Below are 17437 nucleotides of genomic sequence, written 5' to 3'. Positions count from 1 at the left end.
GGTGTGTGGCGTCCTTGCACAAACATGAAAACTAGGCAATGAAGGGTGGCCCCAAGCCCACTGAGCTCAGAGATGGGAAAACTGGCATCTGATCATGACAGCCACTCTGAGCTTAATGCACTTAGCGTCTTTGGGCCTCGGTTACCCATCTGTAAACTTATCTTCCTCCCTTAGGGAAGCCTTCCGACCACGGGCATTGAGATCTGTTTACAAGTCTGCACTTCCCCTTAAGTAGCGTCCTATCACTCACGCCCTTCCCGGCATACTGCCACCTCCCCAGGCAGCTCCAAGCTCTGCGTGGCTGGCACCCCACAGGACCAGCCCTTAGGAGGCCCTTAGGCAATGTTTGAGTGAGTCCCTGATCTCTAAAAGCTATTTTATGAAAAATTCTACTTTAAGCTGGAGTATTTCGAAATCTGGTCATATGAATTGATACAAATCGTAAGCATTCAGTATGTTGATAATCAGCGTGGGCACAAAGGCATCTTCTGTCATGCCCCGTCCTCTGTATCAGGACTGGAGACCCCTAATGTTTGCAGTGCCACAGCAAGGATAGGAAAGACAGCCTCCCCTCCCCTCTCGTGTCAGCCAGCCCGGCTGCGCCCCACACCTGATAGGCCTCGCAGCCACTCCTGTGACCACTCTGCCTGCCATCTACCCTACCCCACTCTTCCCAAACAGTCGCCCCCCACAAGCCACCCCTTGGGCCCAGGGTTGCACACACTGGTAGTGTGGTCAGACCTTGGGGGAGACGGACCCCAGAAAAAAACTTCTCAGGCCCCAGAAGCACAGTCAGGACCATTTGGTCAGGGAACTGTAGGGTCCCCGGTTCCAAAATGTGGCCTGGAAGGAGAGGGCCACGAGCATGGAGTGAGCATAGGCCCTCTGCCCTGTGGCCTCCTCGCCCCTGGGGTGGATCACGGCCAGGGTGGGTCCTGGGCCTGTTTCCCACGTCTAAGGACAGTGCAGCCTTGAGTGCAGGGAAGGACACCTCCCCATCCCACCCCTGCATCCAGAAATGGGCTGTGAGCCCAGCACTCTGCTACCGGCGGTCATCGCTTTGGGTCCACCATGGCCCCCACAAAGCCTCCCTTCTCAACATTCTCCTTCTCCTCCTCCCAGCCCATCCCCGCCTGTGCCAGGAGGACAGAGCCCCCATTCCCAACACCACAGTGGAGCAAGACCCAGGCCCACTTCCTGTTGGGCATTGAAAATGGAACTGGGGAAGATGGGAGGCAGGATAGAGGACAAAATATGCTGTATGCTGACCTTAGCTCTGAACGGTGTTTTGGAAGTGGCGTGGGAGGCCAGTGTGGTGGAGCACACTGAACAAACTGGTCATAGAATTTCAGAGACAAAAGGGAGCTGGGCATCTTTCGGGCGAAGCAGAGCTTCAAGCCAGGCAGGAGAAGCTGAACTCAGACCCGAGGCCTGGGTTGAGCGCCTTGTCCTTGCCTCCCAGGAGGGAACCTGCTGTTGAGGACGTTGTGAGGATCGTTCGGTGTTCAGCACCTGACGTGGCACAGAGAGGGGTTTCCAAAACTGCTTATTAAATAGAGAAACACGTAAACTGCGTGTGCGAGGCCTGAGGCCGACTCCCGCTCTAGATCTGCAGTCCAATATGTGTTTCTCCTTCTAGATGGGGCTTGTGTTCCAAACCAGCCTGGCCGCCGCACGTGAGGGACCCTTGGTCGTAACTCAGCTTCCTGCTGTAAAGATAAAAGGCTATTAAAATTTCCTGTAAATTGCACTTAGGCTCCAGATCAAAGGGCCCTGCGGGGACCACTGCTCTAAACCTCAGTCCTCTTAGTGGGGAGCTCCCGGGGCCAGGGCAGTGGATACTGACAGAGGGAAGCCGCAGAGCCTCCCTCTGCTGCTGGTGGTAGGCGCTGCCCGGCAGGCGCTTACACACCTGGCAGCCCTGCCCAAACCCCACCCCCCAGAGGCTGGCACTGACCTTGGCACACGTTAGGAGCTGATAAATATGTATTGATGGGTTGTGTAGCTGATTCCATGCCCTGTTTGGGTCCCATGGACTCTTTGCACGTGCCTCTAATGAGCTAGTTGAGGGCTTGTCCATCCCATGGCCCATTAGTAGTAACAGATCAGGAGGGGAGGGCTTCTGGAGGGCAGCACGCCGATGGGAGGGCGAGAAGGCGCCAGGACAGCCGGTGGCAAGGGAGGACATGGCAACATTTGCCTCAGAAACATTAGCTGCAAACCACAGAAGAGCCCTGGACCACCTGGAGAGGCAGGGCCCTTGCTGGTGGGATGGCAGGAAGCTCACAGAAGGGGAACCAGTCTGGGAAATAGAATGAAAGCCAAACCAGTGTGTCCTGGGTCCCAGGCTGCAGGAACTGTGGGCAGGGATGCTCCGGGACCTTGCCCACCTTCTCTCCTGCTCCAGCAGCAAAGCCCCAGGAGGGGTGGTGGTCTGGCTCAGCTGGGGCCGTGGGCCTGCTCCTAGCTGGGGGAGCTACACCTCTCCTGAGAGCCCCTCCAAGGCTGCACCCAAAGGGAGAGGCTGGGGGTGCCTCAGGCAAGACGGGTGTTTGCTGGGCAGCTTGGAAATCAACAGGGGTAGGACTCAGGAAGGGGGTTGGGGGGCATTTCTCAACTGACTGCAAACTGAACAAAAAGCATAAACAGCCCCCAACTGTTCGGTTTTATGGGCAAATGATGTGCGATTTCACCAACCAGCATTCTGAGGACTGTTCAGAGGCTGCTTCCAGGTAATCCAACACATCCAAGTTAGCCAGGGGTCTTCAAGATAGGTACAATTTTCATCACTTCACCTCCTCCCATTATTTATTTATTTATTCACTTGGCCACCTTCTCATTTCCTAGAAAATGGGAATGAATCAGGCAGGTGAGTCATGGATTTTGACCACCCAAGCAGGCCAAGGTCAAAAAACTACAAAGGCCTTCACGCTCCAGGTACCCCCTTTACTATAGACTAACACATTGGGTTCCCTAAGTACTACTTGTTAGAGCAGGAAAGAATGATATTTTAGAATGATTTCCATATGAAACGGTTAATACTTTTTTTTTTTTTAAATGTGGTCCTTAAAGTGAGAACCTTCAATTAGCTGGAAATTGACGTTTTGGTCAATTTCCTTGCTCTCCAGGCCAATGAGTATTCATGGTGACTCTGACCAACTGAGACCCAAAACTGAGGTTTGGTGAAGGGGGGCATGGAACTCCTCTTTGTTCTTTCCACCAAGCCAAGAGTTATCAGCAAAAGAGCACCAGACAGGGCTTCCCTGGTGGCGCAGTGGTTGAGAGTCCGCCTGCCGATGCAGGGGACACGGGTTCGTGCCCCGGTCCGGGAAGATCCCACATGCCGCGGAGTGGCTGGGCCCGTGAGCCATGGCCGCTGAGCCTGCGCGTCCGGAGCCTGTGCTCCGCAGCGGGAGAGGCCACAACAGTGAGAGGCCCGCGTACCGCAAAAAAAAATAAAAAGTAGAGCCTTGGAGATAATGAGCATGTTAATTAGGATCAGTGCTTCAGGCTGAAAGGAGGAGGCCTTAATGGTGGGATTCCAGGCAGCAGCTGGCAGGTCCAGTTGGAGCTGGGATGCTGTCACACCACAGGGATGCAGCCAGCCCTTGCTCATCCTCACCCACCTTCCCATTCAATTATCCTCACTGGTACCTCCCCTATAGAAGGCCTTTCGGTAGGCGCTTTACACACTGTATCTCATTTAATTCTCTAAGCAGCCCAGAGCTAATGGCAAGTTATCCATCCCACTCTCAGGCTGCCCAAGGTTTGTTCAACACCTTTTACAGGGGTGGCAACTGAGGGCTAGATTGTTGAAGTTACTTCTGTGAGGTCTCACAGCTCTTAGTGGCAGGGCTGACACTAGTTTTCAGGTCCACTTGACTGTCTGATGCTCACTTTTTTTTTTTTCAACCACTGCGCCACCAGGGATGCAAGGCTCTACTTTTGAATTTTTCTTTTTATTAGTCTGTCATTGACCCCAGAGTGTGCATGAGGAATCTGAGAGCTGCATCTCATGGATTGAGGATAGAGAAGATGGCCTATCCGCACAACGCACCCATCTCCCCGACCCTTTCTCCGTCATCCCCCATGTAAGCCCTGTTCTAGTCACATATTCTTCTCACTACCACCTGCATCCCCCACGCCCATCCCAGCTGGCAAGCCTTTGGTTTTGTCCTCCTCCCTGCCTGTGACGTCCTTCTTGCTCCTCTCTGACTCACCCTCTAAAGCCCAGCTCAGATCCCACCTCCTCCAGCTCTCACCGCTTTCTCTTTCCTCTCCTCCTCCAGGGTCGCCTCAGTGCCACACACTTTAGTCTTAATGAAGGGTAAATGTGTGCCGGGATGGCGATTCTGGGAAAGGTTTGCATGTGGACAGGAATCCCACATTTCACAGGCAGCACATGCAATGGAGACAGTGCAGCGTGGAAGGGAGAACGTGGTCCTTGGCGTTGGGCCGACTTGGGCTCACATCCCAGTTCCACCACCACGGGACCAAGAGTATTCATCAACATCTCTTGAGTCTCAGTGATCAGCACAAAGGATAGTGCCATGATGTATGTAAAGGTCCTGGTATATAATAGGATCCCAGACATATCAGTTGCATCCTTTGTCTTGTTCTCCCCTTTCCCATCGATTTTCTAATAACTCCGTGAGGTAGTCTAAGCATCATCACCCCCATTGGACAGATGGATGAACTGAGGCCCAGATTGGTAAGGAGACTTGTCCAAGGTCACGTGGCAGTGAGGGCCATCCTGGTCCCTGGATCACCTGATTCCCAGGCTGATGCCTCGGGTAGCCCCTACCCGGCTCCTGCCATAGGGGCTTGGGCTCCTGATCTCACTCAGGAGCTGTCTGGGGCAAATCAGCCAGCTCGGAGGGATTCTGGTGACAAGAAAGGAGAAGCAGCTGCAAGGTTACAAATTCAAAGCCCCGAAGAGAAGACTCTTCTCTGGGAATTAATTAAACTGTGACTGTCATTTCTAGTAGGCATTCCATTTAGCAGGCATTTTCTAACAAGGTTCTCTGGCTCCCACGGTTTTTCCGGAGTGGAGTTAATCTCGGTTTCTTTCTGCACTTCGTCTGTTGACGCTAGGCCGATGACGAAGTGGGCGGCTGTCACCTTGGAGGAGTGGGAGCTCGGGTCAGAACGAGGTCAGCCCTAGAAGGGTCTGTGCTCCTTCTATTACAGGTGGGGAAACTGAGGCTGCAGTGGACCAACCGGAAGCCTCTTGGCAAAGAGTTGCACATGCCTGCTAGCCAGGAGCCAACTCGGGCAGGGGAAAGAAAGGGCAGGGCAGAAAAGGAAGAATACACGAATGCCCGTATTCATTCCTAGGGTCCTTCATCACAGCCCCATGGCCCAACTCTCTGCTGGCCCAGGAACCTGGCTAGGGGCTCCCAGCACAGCTGGGAGGGGTCAAGGCAGCCTTTGTTAAGCAGGTGCTGTTCCTTGCTGAGTTTGGGAGGGCAAGTCCCAGGTACCTAGAAATCCTCAGCCTGGGCACTGTCACCACTGGGCTGGATACGTGTCTGCTGCAGGCTGTCCTGTGCACTGCAGGTGTTTGGCGGCATCCTTGGCCTCTTCCATCTGGATGCCAGCAGCACACCTGCCCCCCCCCCCATCAAGTGGGGACAACCACAAACGTCTCCAGACGTTACCGAATGTCCCCTGGGAAGCAAAATTGCTTCCACGGAGAAACACTAGAGGAAGAAAGGGGAGGCACCCTAGGAAGAGAGCTCCCTGAACAATGTTGGGCGTACTTGGGGAACCTCACAGTTTGCCACACACGAGTGAGATGTTCTTCAAGGAATGGGGGTAGATGAGGCTGCAGACATACTCAGGGCCCTGAAGAAAGGCTCCGTACACTCAGCTCAGGCTTTTGAAAATTGTTCTGGAAGCTACTGTTCTGCTCATCTGAGCCCTGCCATTGGCTGCAGGTTTCTTGCCTTATCCACCTGTGTTGAGACCTCAGCAAATGCCTTGGGGCAGAGCTTCTGTGGGCGCTCTGGGCTCTGTTGTCTCTTCCGGGGCTGCACTCACAGTCGGCAGGCCCACCTTCACCTTGAGAGCATCACAGATCCTCCCAAATCATACGGTGTCCCTTTCCTGACTCGGCCAGTGTAAACTTAAAAGCTGATTTATTCAAGAGATGGAGAAAGATGGAACGTGGGTCAGAAGAGGGGAAGGGTGCCCAGGCATCTCACAGCCTCCAGGCGTGAGGAAGCGGACGGACTCCTGCTTCACGGGCGGATTCCCTCTTTAATCAGAGCATCCATTAGAAAGTCGCCTGTACCAAATGGATAAAGGAGACAGACATTTTTAAACCTCAACAAAAGATGAGCCCAAAGAGTTCTTTAATGGACGCCTGTCTGAGCGCATGGAGAAGGGGCTAGTTTGCCCGAGATGTTTCCAGGCAAAGTCGTTGCATAAAGCGAGTTACCTCATGTTTATCTGTACCTAATTCCCAGCCCAAATACACTTGACTATTTTGGTCTAGACCACACTGGATCATCGCAAACAGCCACCAAATCCCTCTCTTCTCCTATTTACAGATAGAAGCAGCTGCTGTATTTGCATGCCCTACTCCCTGGTATAAACACGACTCTGATTTCTTAACTTTCTTTGGGGAATTCCTCCTAGGCGCCTATGTTTATTTATGAAGCCAGTCTGAAAACACAGCAGGCATGACTCATTTCCGGGCTTTAGTGGAGATTAGCTGGGGAGAGCTGGCATTACCTGGATGAAGACCGAGTAGAAGGTGAGGCGGTGAGCCCCATCCCCAAGGCATCAAGTCTGGTCCCACCTCCAGGAAAGGATCAGGTTTCCCTTTACAAGGATCCCCCAATTACCCATTACCTTTCTTTGGTTACTTCATTTTGCTTTGGCTGCCAGGAGGCTCGGAGGTAAATCAGATCTTATTCCAGGCTCTTGAAAGGTTCTTCCTCCCAATTCTCTAAATGGCTCTGGAAACCTCTTTTTAGTTTTACTTTTGGCTACCTCATTATATGTTTTAAAATTGTAAACTGCCTTGAACACTTTCAGGAAGCAGGAGAGGTGTAAGTCGTAAGCAAATAAACCCCAAATGCACCAAAGGTTTTCTCCCACCTCCATCAAAAAGCCACTATCTGTGTCTCTTTTGCCGGAGGAGTCCTCTGTATTAGCTGACAAAATAACCCCCAACAATGTTGGGACTGGGAGGGATGGAGCTGAAATGGACCACAGGTCTCAGAAAAAAGGAGGGATTAACATGATTAACTACCCCAAGTCCTTTCCTGATATTTACAACCCAGGGATCAGAACACCTACACCTAGAAAAAAAGGAAAAGGGGTTTTCAGAACTCGCATCTCCCAGCCCCTCCCAGCCTGATGCTCCTTGCACGACTGGCCTGCCTGTGTCCCTGAGGCTGATGAGGCCGTGCCAATCAACGGCAGCCTTCTCAAGCCAGCATACTGCTCCAGAGGGGAGACCGGTGGGAACTCCAACAGGAAATCTGAGATTTCAGTGGCCCTGTTTGCTGTCTAGATTCCGAGTTCAGGCTAGAGCCTCCACAGTGGTACCCAGCTAGCTCACACGGGTCCTGGGTTGTGATGGGCAGGGCAAGCTGGGAGAGAAGAGGCCCAGGCATTTAACCCCGCAGGAGAGGGCAGCAGCTTTGAAAGGTCTGGTAAGGTCAAGAGTCGAGGCCAAAGAAGACAATCATGGCTTCTCAGGTTGAGACATCTGGCCTTACCTTCTGCACGAGGCTTGAATTTAACCCTGCAGCAACTTGGCCACATGTCTGTCCAGCCTCACCTTGTACATCTCCAGGCATGAATGATTCATTACCTATAAAGGGTCCTGAGCTAGTGAGACAGGGAGGAATAGACAGGTGCCGAATGCCCTAACTCACGGGGTTCAGGGTCCCAGAGGTCAAAAACATATGGTGACTTAGCATATGGGTGGCGTATAATTCTACAACAGAGGCGGCTCCTTGGCTGTCTTCTGGGAACTTTCAGATCCCACAGGAACTGACAAGAGCTGGAAGGATGCCCAGAGGCAGGTGAATGGTCCCTCTGATGAAGGTAGCCGAGGGTACTCGGTCACCTCTCTGGGGAGTCCACCGTGCAGTGTCTGGCCTGCCTCAAGAGATGCGAGTGGGGTGCCAGGGATGTAGCCATGAAGATCCAAGACAGTCTGGACAATAAGGCTGCTGTCTCTCCTGGACATCTTCTCTGTGAGAGAGAAATCTGGAGTTAGGTTGGGCCGGTGCCCTGATTTGTAGTGTGTGCTACTTCCCAAGGTATAAATACTCCCACCACGGTCAGTCTCCAGTTGGTCAAGCTGCCAGTGCAGGGTCATTGAATCAGGGTTGGGAGAGGCGCTAACAGTCATCTTATAAGCTGGCCTCACCTCACAGGGGGAGAGCGTGACCTGATCTCAGTTGCTGCTCTGATTCTATCCCGCCCTGTAACTTCAGGCCTCAGTTTCCTCAGCTGTGTAACTGGGTGAAGAATAGGTGTCTCCACGTGCCCCTCAGGGGTCGTCAGAAAGAAACTGAGTGAAAGGGCTTTGCTGTTTTTTAGACAATTCTTTGAGAAAAGAATAAAAGAGCTTTAAATTATCACCAATTTTGACCTTCTGGGGCTAAAAAAAGAGAAAATGTACACGCACGGGACCCACATGATGGGACAGAGAGGCCTGAGTTTTGAATCCAAAACCCCAGGCTTGAGTCCCAGTTTGCAGGCTGTGTAATCTCAAGTCTCGGTTTCCCCACCTGCGAAATGTGGGTCCCACTTTACACCCCAGCACCCTCCCGGGGTGTGATGAAACCCAGGGGGATTGAAAAATATACATACTTTCAGGAGCCCCACACTGGAGGAGATGGTGAATTACTATGACAGAAAGGACGAAAAAGAGGGCCAGCCCAACCATCAAAGGGACAATTCACACTCCAAAAAACGAATCCTTAATTATTCCTTTCAGTTCTATGGAGACAGGGGCCCCGAAGAGAAGCTGGCGGCTCATCCTTCATGTGACTATCTAAGCCCGAACCAGGAAGAGGAACAACTGTATACACAGGCTAGAATCTGAATGCCTAATTTGATGAGGCATATAAATTGGCAGTTATTCAAACGAGTACATTTGCATATAAAGGGTTTAAGGCTCCATCATTGCTTAATATTTCTTCCGTAGTGCAGAGTAAGGACTTTAAAATCTTTCTCCCTCTTTTCAAGGGTTTTAGGAAGGGATTGCAAAGGCAGCTAAATGGAGCCCGGGCTCTGGGTGCGTCAGGATGTGGGTGTGGGGTGAGCACCCAGGGGTGCTACGCAGCCCTCCTCTGGGGCAGACGAGGTGGTGTCACTTTCCTGGGCACCCGCTCACGGCCGTCCAGCTTGGCAGTGCCAGCCAGGGGTACCTCCTCTGCCTCTGAGGGGTGGCAGAAGTTCCAGGCTGGTTGCTCTAGGTCCCAGTAGGATGGGGCACTCAAAAGTGTGAGCCCCTGACTGGCAGTATCAGTATCCCCTGGGAGCATGTTAGAAATGCAGATTCTCGGGCCCATCCCAAATCTACTGGCCAGTCAGAAACTCTAGGCATGGAGCCCACGGTCTGTTTTTTGTTTGTTTGTTTGTATTTTAATTATTTGTTTTTATTTTTGGCTGCATTGGGTCTTTGTTGCTGCGCGTGGGCTTTCTCTAGTTGCGGTGAGCGGGGGCTACTCTTCATTGCGGTGCCCGGGGTTCTCATTGCAGTGGCTTCTCTTGTTGCAGAGCACGGGCTCTAGGCACACAGGCTTCAGTAGTTGTGGCACGCAGACTCAGTAGTTGTGGCTCACAGGCTCAGTAGTTGTGGAACATGGGCTTAGCTGCTCCGCGGCATGGGGGACCTTCCCGGGCCAGGGCTCGAACCCGTGTCCCCTGCGTTGGCAGGCGGACTCTTAACCACTGCGCCACCAGGGAAGCCCCACAGTCTGTTTTTTAACAAGCCCTCCAGGAGATCCTGTTGCTCGTTCAAGTTGGAGAACCGCTACCCTGGGACATCCCTGTCCAGGGAGTCTGTTTCACGTACGTTGTGCTTAACGTTGCATGATCCTTTGGATTTATCTCCCGAGGCCACTCCAAGTTCTAATCCGGTGCCCTTCAGGGATGGTTCTGACTTCTGGTGAAGGAGGAGGGAGGGTCCTGGGTTTCCTTCAGGAAGAGGAGGAAACACAATCCCTCCAGTGTGTGGCAGCCCGGCCATCAGCAGCCAGTGGGGGGGCCTCCCGGCCCCGATTCCTGGGCTATCTTCCTCGCCAGCCAGATCGCTTGAGCCCAGGCTGGGCTGCTGTCTTGGGTGGACGGAGGCACACAAGGTCGCAGCTGAGGGACCCAGAAGTTGTTGGAATCTCTCAGTCCTCTCTGCTGGATCCAGGCCCTGGCCTGTGCCCTCTATCACGCAACAAAGAGCTCCTGAAGCCCACCCTGCGCCAGGGGCTCAGCCAGATGGTGGGCGCAGGGTGTAGCCTGCAGCGTGGGCCCCCTTAAGGAGCGAGTGCCCAGCAGGGGAGGCATCTGACAATGAGAGCTTTCAACCAAGAACTGAGGGGCTTGGCAGGGGACGTACAGGGGGTCTTGGGACCAAGCAGGATGGAAATTCCACCTGGCCCAGAGGTCAGGGAAGACTTCCTGAGGATGGTGGGAGGGAGAAAGGCACTCAGGATGGACAGAGCTTGACACTTAACCAGGAGTCAAGGCCCAAGAAGCCAGTGAGCTTCTAGAGGCAACAGGGAGGCTTTGGAAGGTGCTAAGCAGAGAAGGGAGATGATGAGATTTACGTTCTGCAAAAGCCACGTGGACTGCAGAGTGGAGCTTGGGTTGGAGGCAAGTTAAGGTTGCAGGGAGGGATTTCAGGGAGGGGCAGTTAGGACAATCCAGGAGAGAGAGGGCGGCAGCCCGACCAGGAAGTGGCAGTGGGACGGAGAGAAGTGATACCTTTCAGGACTGATTAGTCCTTTCAGGACTGATAGCAGTTAGATAGTTCCTGGATAGTGTGCTCCTTTGAATGGTGTGGTGAGAGGTGGAGGGTGGTGAGAGAGGAGCTTTCTCCCAGGCGTCTGGCCTGGGCATCTGGGAAGCTGCACAGTCTTTACCAGAGCTAGGAAGCCCTGGGTTAGGATCAGCTCTGGGGTCCCAAATGTGTGCTTCAGGACCGAGTCCTTGCCTAATAGCCTTAAGAACTGGATTTGTGGGTGCAGTCCTGGCTCTCAGTACAGGCAGCTGGGTGGTGTCACCCCCAACCTGAGGTGGATGCGCTAAGCAGGAAGGATGGGCTGTCATGTAGACCAGGGATGGAGACCCGAGGCAGTCAGGGAGGGGAGTGGCAGCCACAAGAGTGGACTCAACAGGATGAAAAGGGATGCTTCTGGGGTCGTGTGGGTGAATCCGAGAGGAAAGATAGCACCTGGATACAGGTCAGAATGAAGGAGCTGGGACTGAGGTTCCCCAACCTATACCTGAGATAGAGCTGGTAGGCCCAGGTAGGCCAGAGCGAACCATTTGCTGACTGCTTAGGGTGGTCCTTGATTTCATCAGGGACCCAGGCTCCTTCCAGCTCTCTAAAAGTGGGACCCCATCTTATTCACAAAATGGCTGCTGCAGCTCCAGCTATCATGCCCATGTTCCAGACAGGAAGATCCTAGGAGGAAGGAAGGAAGAAAATCACCTGCCAGTCGAGTCAGCCCCCTTTAAGGTGCTTTCCTGGAGGCCCACCCAAAGGTTTCCACTTTTAGCTCCTATAGCCACTGATAGCTGCAAGATAGCTTGGGATATGTAGCATTTTAGTTGGGCATATTGCTACCTCCAAAATACAGGGATTCTGTTATGAAAAGAGGAAAATGGATATTGGGTAGGTAACTAGAAATCTCTGTTGCAGAAGGAATAAATAGGCAAAATTAGCATCTTTTTTCCATTAGATTTTCCTTTTTAAAAATTAAAAATAAACTGTACACTTTAGTAAATGAGGTCAAGTTATCATGAAAATCGTGTGTCTTAGGTAGAAATCATTTAGTTGCAAAGAACAGAAAGCTACTTGACTGCCTTAAGTAAAACAGGGAGTTTATTATACGGATTCATGGGACTATCTCAGGGTGAAGGGCAGGAAGCTGGTGGGCCAGTGAAGGCAACTAGCCCAAGGATTTCTCTTCCTTTTCCCCTTCTGAGGGTCCTAATAATCTCCTGTCTCCAGTTCCCTCTGACCTTCTCATCTGCTTCAATTCTTTCTCTCCCTCTCTGATATTTGTCTTTCTCTTCCCTACGTACATAGCAGAAAATGTTCACCCTGACCTCCCAGTTCAAGTGCTAACATGAACTCTGCGAAGTCCCCATGACCCAATTCCAAAATCCCTGAGATGTCGAGTTAGCCCAAGCTTGGGTTAGATGCCCACCCACCCTGGTGAGCAGGTGCAGCCAGGGCAGGCCACTTGGGGCAGATCACCTGAGGAGCTCGGGTGGGCAGGTAGGCATTTAGGTCATATGTCCCTACAAACACTTGAGGACAGCATTATCCTTCATGCAACCCTAGCTTTCCTTGCAGACATTGGGGAAAGCTTCCTTTTAGCTCCCTCCATTCTCTGTATGAACTGGCCTCTTTCCAGAAAGGCTCTGAGGTTCTAGGCCAGACAACATATAAACTCTCCTTGACACCTGTTTCTACATTTACTTTCCTCTCCCAAAGGCTAACTATCCTTGGCCCCAGTGGCTCAGAATCTGGGGGAGGAGGACAGATGTGTAAACCCATGACTCCCAGGTAAATCAGGCGGTGGGCTAGCCTGCTGCATCCTGTGCCCATGTAGAAGTCTGAGCATGTTGAGCACTTGGGAGAGTGACAGGAGTCCCTTTGACAACCTCTGGATGCAGAAGATAGGAACAAGAGCAAAAGTGAGAGATGCCGAGTCGGGCCACAGAGAATAGACCAGAGCTGATAAAATTCAGAAAAGTGGCTGAGACGTGGGTGGGTCCTAGCAAATGGTACGACAGGATTAATGTAAAAAAGAGCACTTGGACTTCAATTTCTCAAAATCTGAGTAAATAAGACATGACACCACCAAAGCCAAGAAGAGGCCTGAGGCCTCTATAGACAGCTGGATACACCAAGCCAAGCTCATACAGAGACTGGAGGGAGTTAAAAGGAAGCTTTCCCCACGTTTCTGCAAGGAAAGCTGGGGTTGCACGAAGGACAATGCTGTCCTCAAGTGTTTGTAGGGACATATGCCCTAAATGCCTACCTGCCCACCTGAGCTCCTCAGGTGATCAGGAAATTTTTTTTTTTTTTTTGCACTACGCGGGCCTCTCACTGTCGTGGCCTCTCCCGTTGAGGAGCACAGGCTCCGGACGCACAGGGTCAGTGGCCATGGCTCATGGGCCCAGCCGCTCCGTGGCATGTGGGATCCTCCAGGACCGGGGCAAGAACCCATGTCCCCTGCATCGGCAGGCGGACTCTCAACCACTGCGCCACCAGGGAAGCCCGATCAGGGAATTTTATCTCATTGAAGTGTCACCATATGCTCTTTGCCCTTAGAAGGATTTCTTAAAATTGAATTTGCATGATAGGTAATATATGCAAGTTGTTTTAAATTATTTTGAAATAGAATTTCTGGTTTATTTTTCCAAATAATTTAAATTCTTTTTTCTTTTTTTAATAAATTTATTTATTTTTGGCTGCATTGGGTCTTTGTTGCTGCGCACAGGCTTCCTCTAGTTGCACTGAGCCGTGCACAGACTTCTCGTTGCGGTGGCTTCTCTTGTTGCGGAGCACAGGCCCTAGGCGCATGAGCTCAGTAGTTGTGGCAGGAGGACTCAGTGGTTGTGGCTTGTGGGCTCTAGAGCACAGGCTCAGTAGTCGTGGTGCACGGGCTTAGTTGTTCCACGGCATGTGGGATCTTCCCGGACCAGGGCTCGAACCCATGTCCACAGCATAAGCAGGCGGATTCTTAACCACTGCGCCACCAGGGAAGTCCTCAGATTCTTAACAAAAGTTACGATGAGTGGAGGTATATCCCTGTTCAGCTTTTAAAGTTATTTTTCTGTATAGAAGAAAATGGTTCATCTCCCTACTTTACCCTATTGAAGCACTGTTAACAACTTCATGACCAACACCAGCAGAAACCAGGAGGCAGAGTAAGAACTCCCAGCCTCCCAACTGCCACACCAATGGTGGAAACCTTGCAAAAGGAATGGCATCCCCTTCCACACACGTTAAAATAGTAATACACAGTGCTGGTTAATTTGTGGGAAAACACACGTCCTTATTCAATGGGGTAGCCCCAGCACAAATTCCTCCAAAGAGAATTTTTTTTTTTTTTATGAGAAACATAAAATGTTGGGTTTTATTAAAGTAATATAAAAATATCCTTCTACAATAAACTTAGCCAAACTTTTCAAGATGAACAAATATAAGCAAAACAAACATAAATTGTATTTCATATATTTGTATAATTGTAAAAAAAATCAACTAAATTATTTTTTTTATTTATTTTTTTAACATCTTATTGGGGTATAATTGCTTTGCAATGGTGTGTTAGTTTCTGCTTTATAACAAAGTGAATCAGTCATACATAAACATATGTTCCCATATGTCTTCCCTCTTGCGTCTCCCTCCCTCCCACCCTCCCTATCCCACCCCTCCAGGCTATCACAAAGCACCAAGCCAATATCCCTGTGCCATGCGGCTGCTTCCCACTAGCTATCTACCGTACTACATTTGTTAGTGTGTATATGTCCATGACTCTCTCTCGCCCTGTCACAGCTCACCCTTCCCCCTCCCCATAACCTCAAGTCCGTTCTCTAGGAGGTCTGCGTCTTTATTCCTGCCTTACCCCTAGGTTCTTCATGACATTTTTTTTTCTTAAATTCCATATATATGTGTTAGCATACGGTATTTGTCTTTTTCTTTCTGACTTACTTCACTCTGTATGACAGACTCTAGGTCTATCCACCTCATTACAAATAGCTCAATTTCGTTTCTTTTTATGGCTGAGTAATATTCCATTGTATATATGTGCCACATCTTCTTTATCCATTCATCCGATGATGGGCACTTAGGCTGTCTCCATCTCCGGGCTATTGTAAATAGAGCTGCAATGAACATTTTGGTACATGACTCTTTTTGAATTACGGTTTTCTCAGGGTATATGCCCAGTAGTGGGATTGCTGGGTAATATGGTAGTTCTATTTTTAGTTTTTTAAGGAACCTCCATACTGTTCTCCATAGTGGCTTTACCAATTCACATTCCCACCAGCAGTGCAAGTGTTCCCTTTTCTCCACACCCTCTCCAGCATTTATTGTTTCTAGATTTTTTGATGATGGCCATTCTGACTGGTGTGAGATGATATCTCATTGTAGTTTTGATTTGCATTTCTCTAATGATTAGTGATGTTGAGCATTCTTTCATGTGTTTGTTGGCAGTCTGTATATCTTCTTTGGAGAAATGTCTATGTAGGTCTTCTGCCCATTTTTGGATTGGGTTGTTTGTTTTTTTGTTATTAAGCTGCATGAGCTGCTTATAAATTTTGGAGATTAATCCTTTGTCAGTTGCTTCATTTGCAAATATTTTCTCCCATTCTGAGGGTTGTCTTTTGGTCTTCTTTATGGTTTCCTTTGCTGCACAAAAGCTTTTAAGTTTCATTAGGTCCCATTTGTTTACTTTTGTTTTTATTTCCATTTCTCTAGGAGGTGGGTCAAAAAGGACCTTGCTGTGGTTTATGTCATAGAGTGTCCTGCCTATGTTTTCCTCTAAGAGTTTGATAGTTTCTGGCCTTACATTTAGGTCTTTAATCCATTTTGAGCTTATTTTTGTGTATGGTGTTAGGGAGTGATCTAATCTCATACTTTTACATGTAGCTGTCCAGTTTTCCCAGCACCACTTATTGAAGAGGCTGTCCTTTCTCCACTGTACATTCCTGCCTCCTTTGTCAAAGATAAGGTGACCATATGTGCGTGGGTTTATCTCTGGGCTTTCTATCCTGTTCCATTGATCTATCTTTCTGTTTTTGTGCCAGTACCATACTGTCTTGATTACTGTAGCTTTGTAGTATAGTCTGAAGTCAGGAAGCCTGATTCCTCCAGCTCCGTTTTTCGTTCTCAAGATAGCTTTGGCTATTCGGGGTCTTTTGGGTTTCCATACAAATTGTGAAATTTTTTGTTCTAGTTCTGTGAAAAATTCCAGTGGTAGTTTGATAGGGATTGCATTGAATCTGTAGATTCTCCAAAGAGAATTTTAACAGTGCACCCTGGGAACCATAAGAATGCTTTCTCTTTTCAACCCTAGGAATTTATCATAAGGAAATGATACCCTACCACCATTAAAAGAAAAAAATGAAAAGGTATCTATTATAAATAACTACATTTATTAGAGGGGAAAATTGGAAGCATGTGTTTTCTTCCTTTTCAGTTTAGGCTAAGCAGGAGGTGTTATTTCCCCTTCACAGTTGGAACCTGAGGTATAAAAGGTCACAGAACTGGTATTAACTGAATGCCAGCCGTGTACCCAGTGCTTCACTTTCCTGAGCTCAGTGACATCCCTCCCCCCCACCTGTTAGATGGGTAGCATTGTCCCCTTACAGACAATGGCTCACTATGCAAGTTACTGGGAGTGGCAGGACTGATTTCCAGTCCAGTGTTTTTCAGAGACCTGCAACGTACTCCAGTATTCTTGGAAACTCTGCCCTGGGCACTGAGGCATCCCATCCGGGCTTCCCCTCAGTTTTGAAAGGAGAGAATATAATATTGTTTGATAACTTTACCAAAATGTACTTTACAAAGGAAAGGAATTCCAAGTTCAAACACACGGAGTTTTTCTCTTGCTTTCCCCCTTCCTTTTATTATGCACTTTATACTCTCTAAGAAGTTGGGACTCATTAATTACAGTGGTGGTAATTATAACCCACTTGTACTTCTGCAGAGCCCTTCTGAGGAGTTGAGAGTCCTTTATAAATATGAGCTCATTAATCGTCCCAGCAACCCTGCAAGTAGAAGGCAGCTACTGTCCTAAGAGGATGGGGCTCTGAAGCTGCCTGGACAGGGGCTACTGGTGCTCTGGTGCCAGGGGCCTGGGCTGCCTGGAGCCCTTTGCAGGACAGCCATTTGCCTGAGATGCCAAAGGCTAAAAACTGCCTGGTTACTGGCTTTAAGGGCATCTAACTATCTTGGAGTTCCACAACAAAAGCCCTGGGCTTAGTGATCCTCCAGGCCACACTCACAGGGCAGGGCTAGACAGCCGAGTCTGTACACCACAGCCTGGCCCCGTGCCACCTGATGTTTTCTGACCTCTGCACCTTTGCCTGTGCTGTGTGTGCCTTGTTTGCTATGCTCTCCCTCCTCTTTTCTAAATTAGCCCGCCCTTCAGCTGAGGTTCCGCCGGTTCTACAGCATCTCTCCCTCCCTGACCTCAACCAAACCGTATGGTCTGAACCATTTATT

The sequence above is a fragment of the Delphinus delphis genome, chromosome 2 (genome assembly GCF_949987515.2).
Source record: "Delphinus delphis chromosome 2, mDelDel1.2, whole genome shotgun sequence".
NCBI classification, from domain to species: Eukaryota; Metazoa; Chordata; class Mammalia; order Artiodactyla; family Delphinidae; genus Delphinus; species Delphinus delphis.
This window is presented reverse-complemented; position numbering follows the sequence as displayed.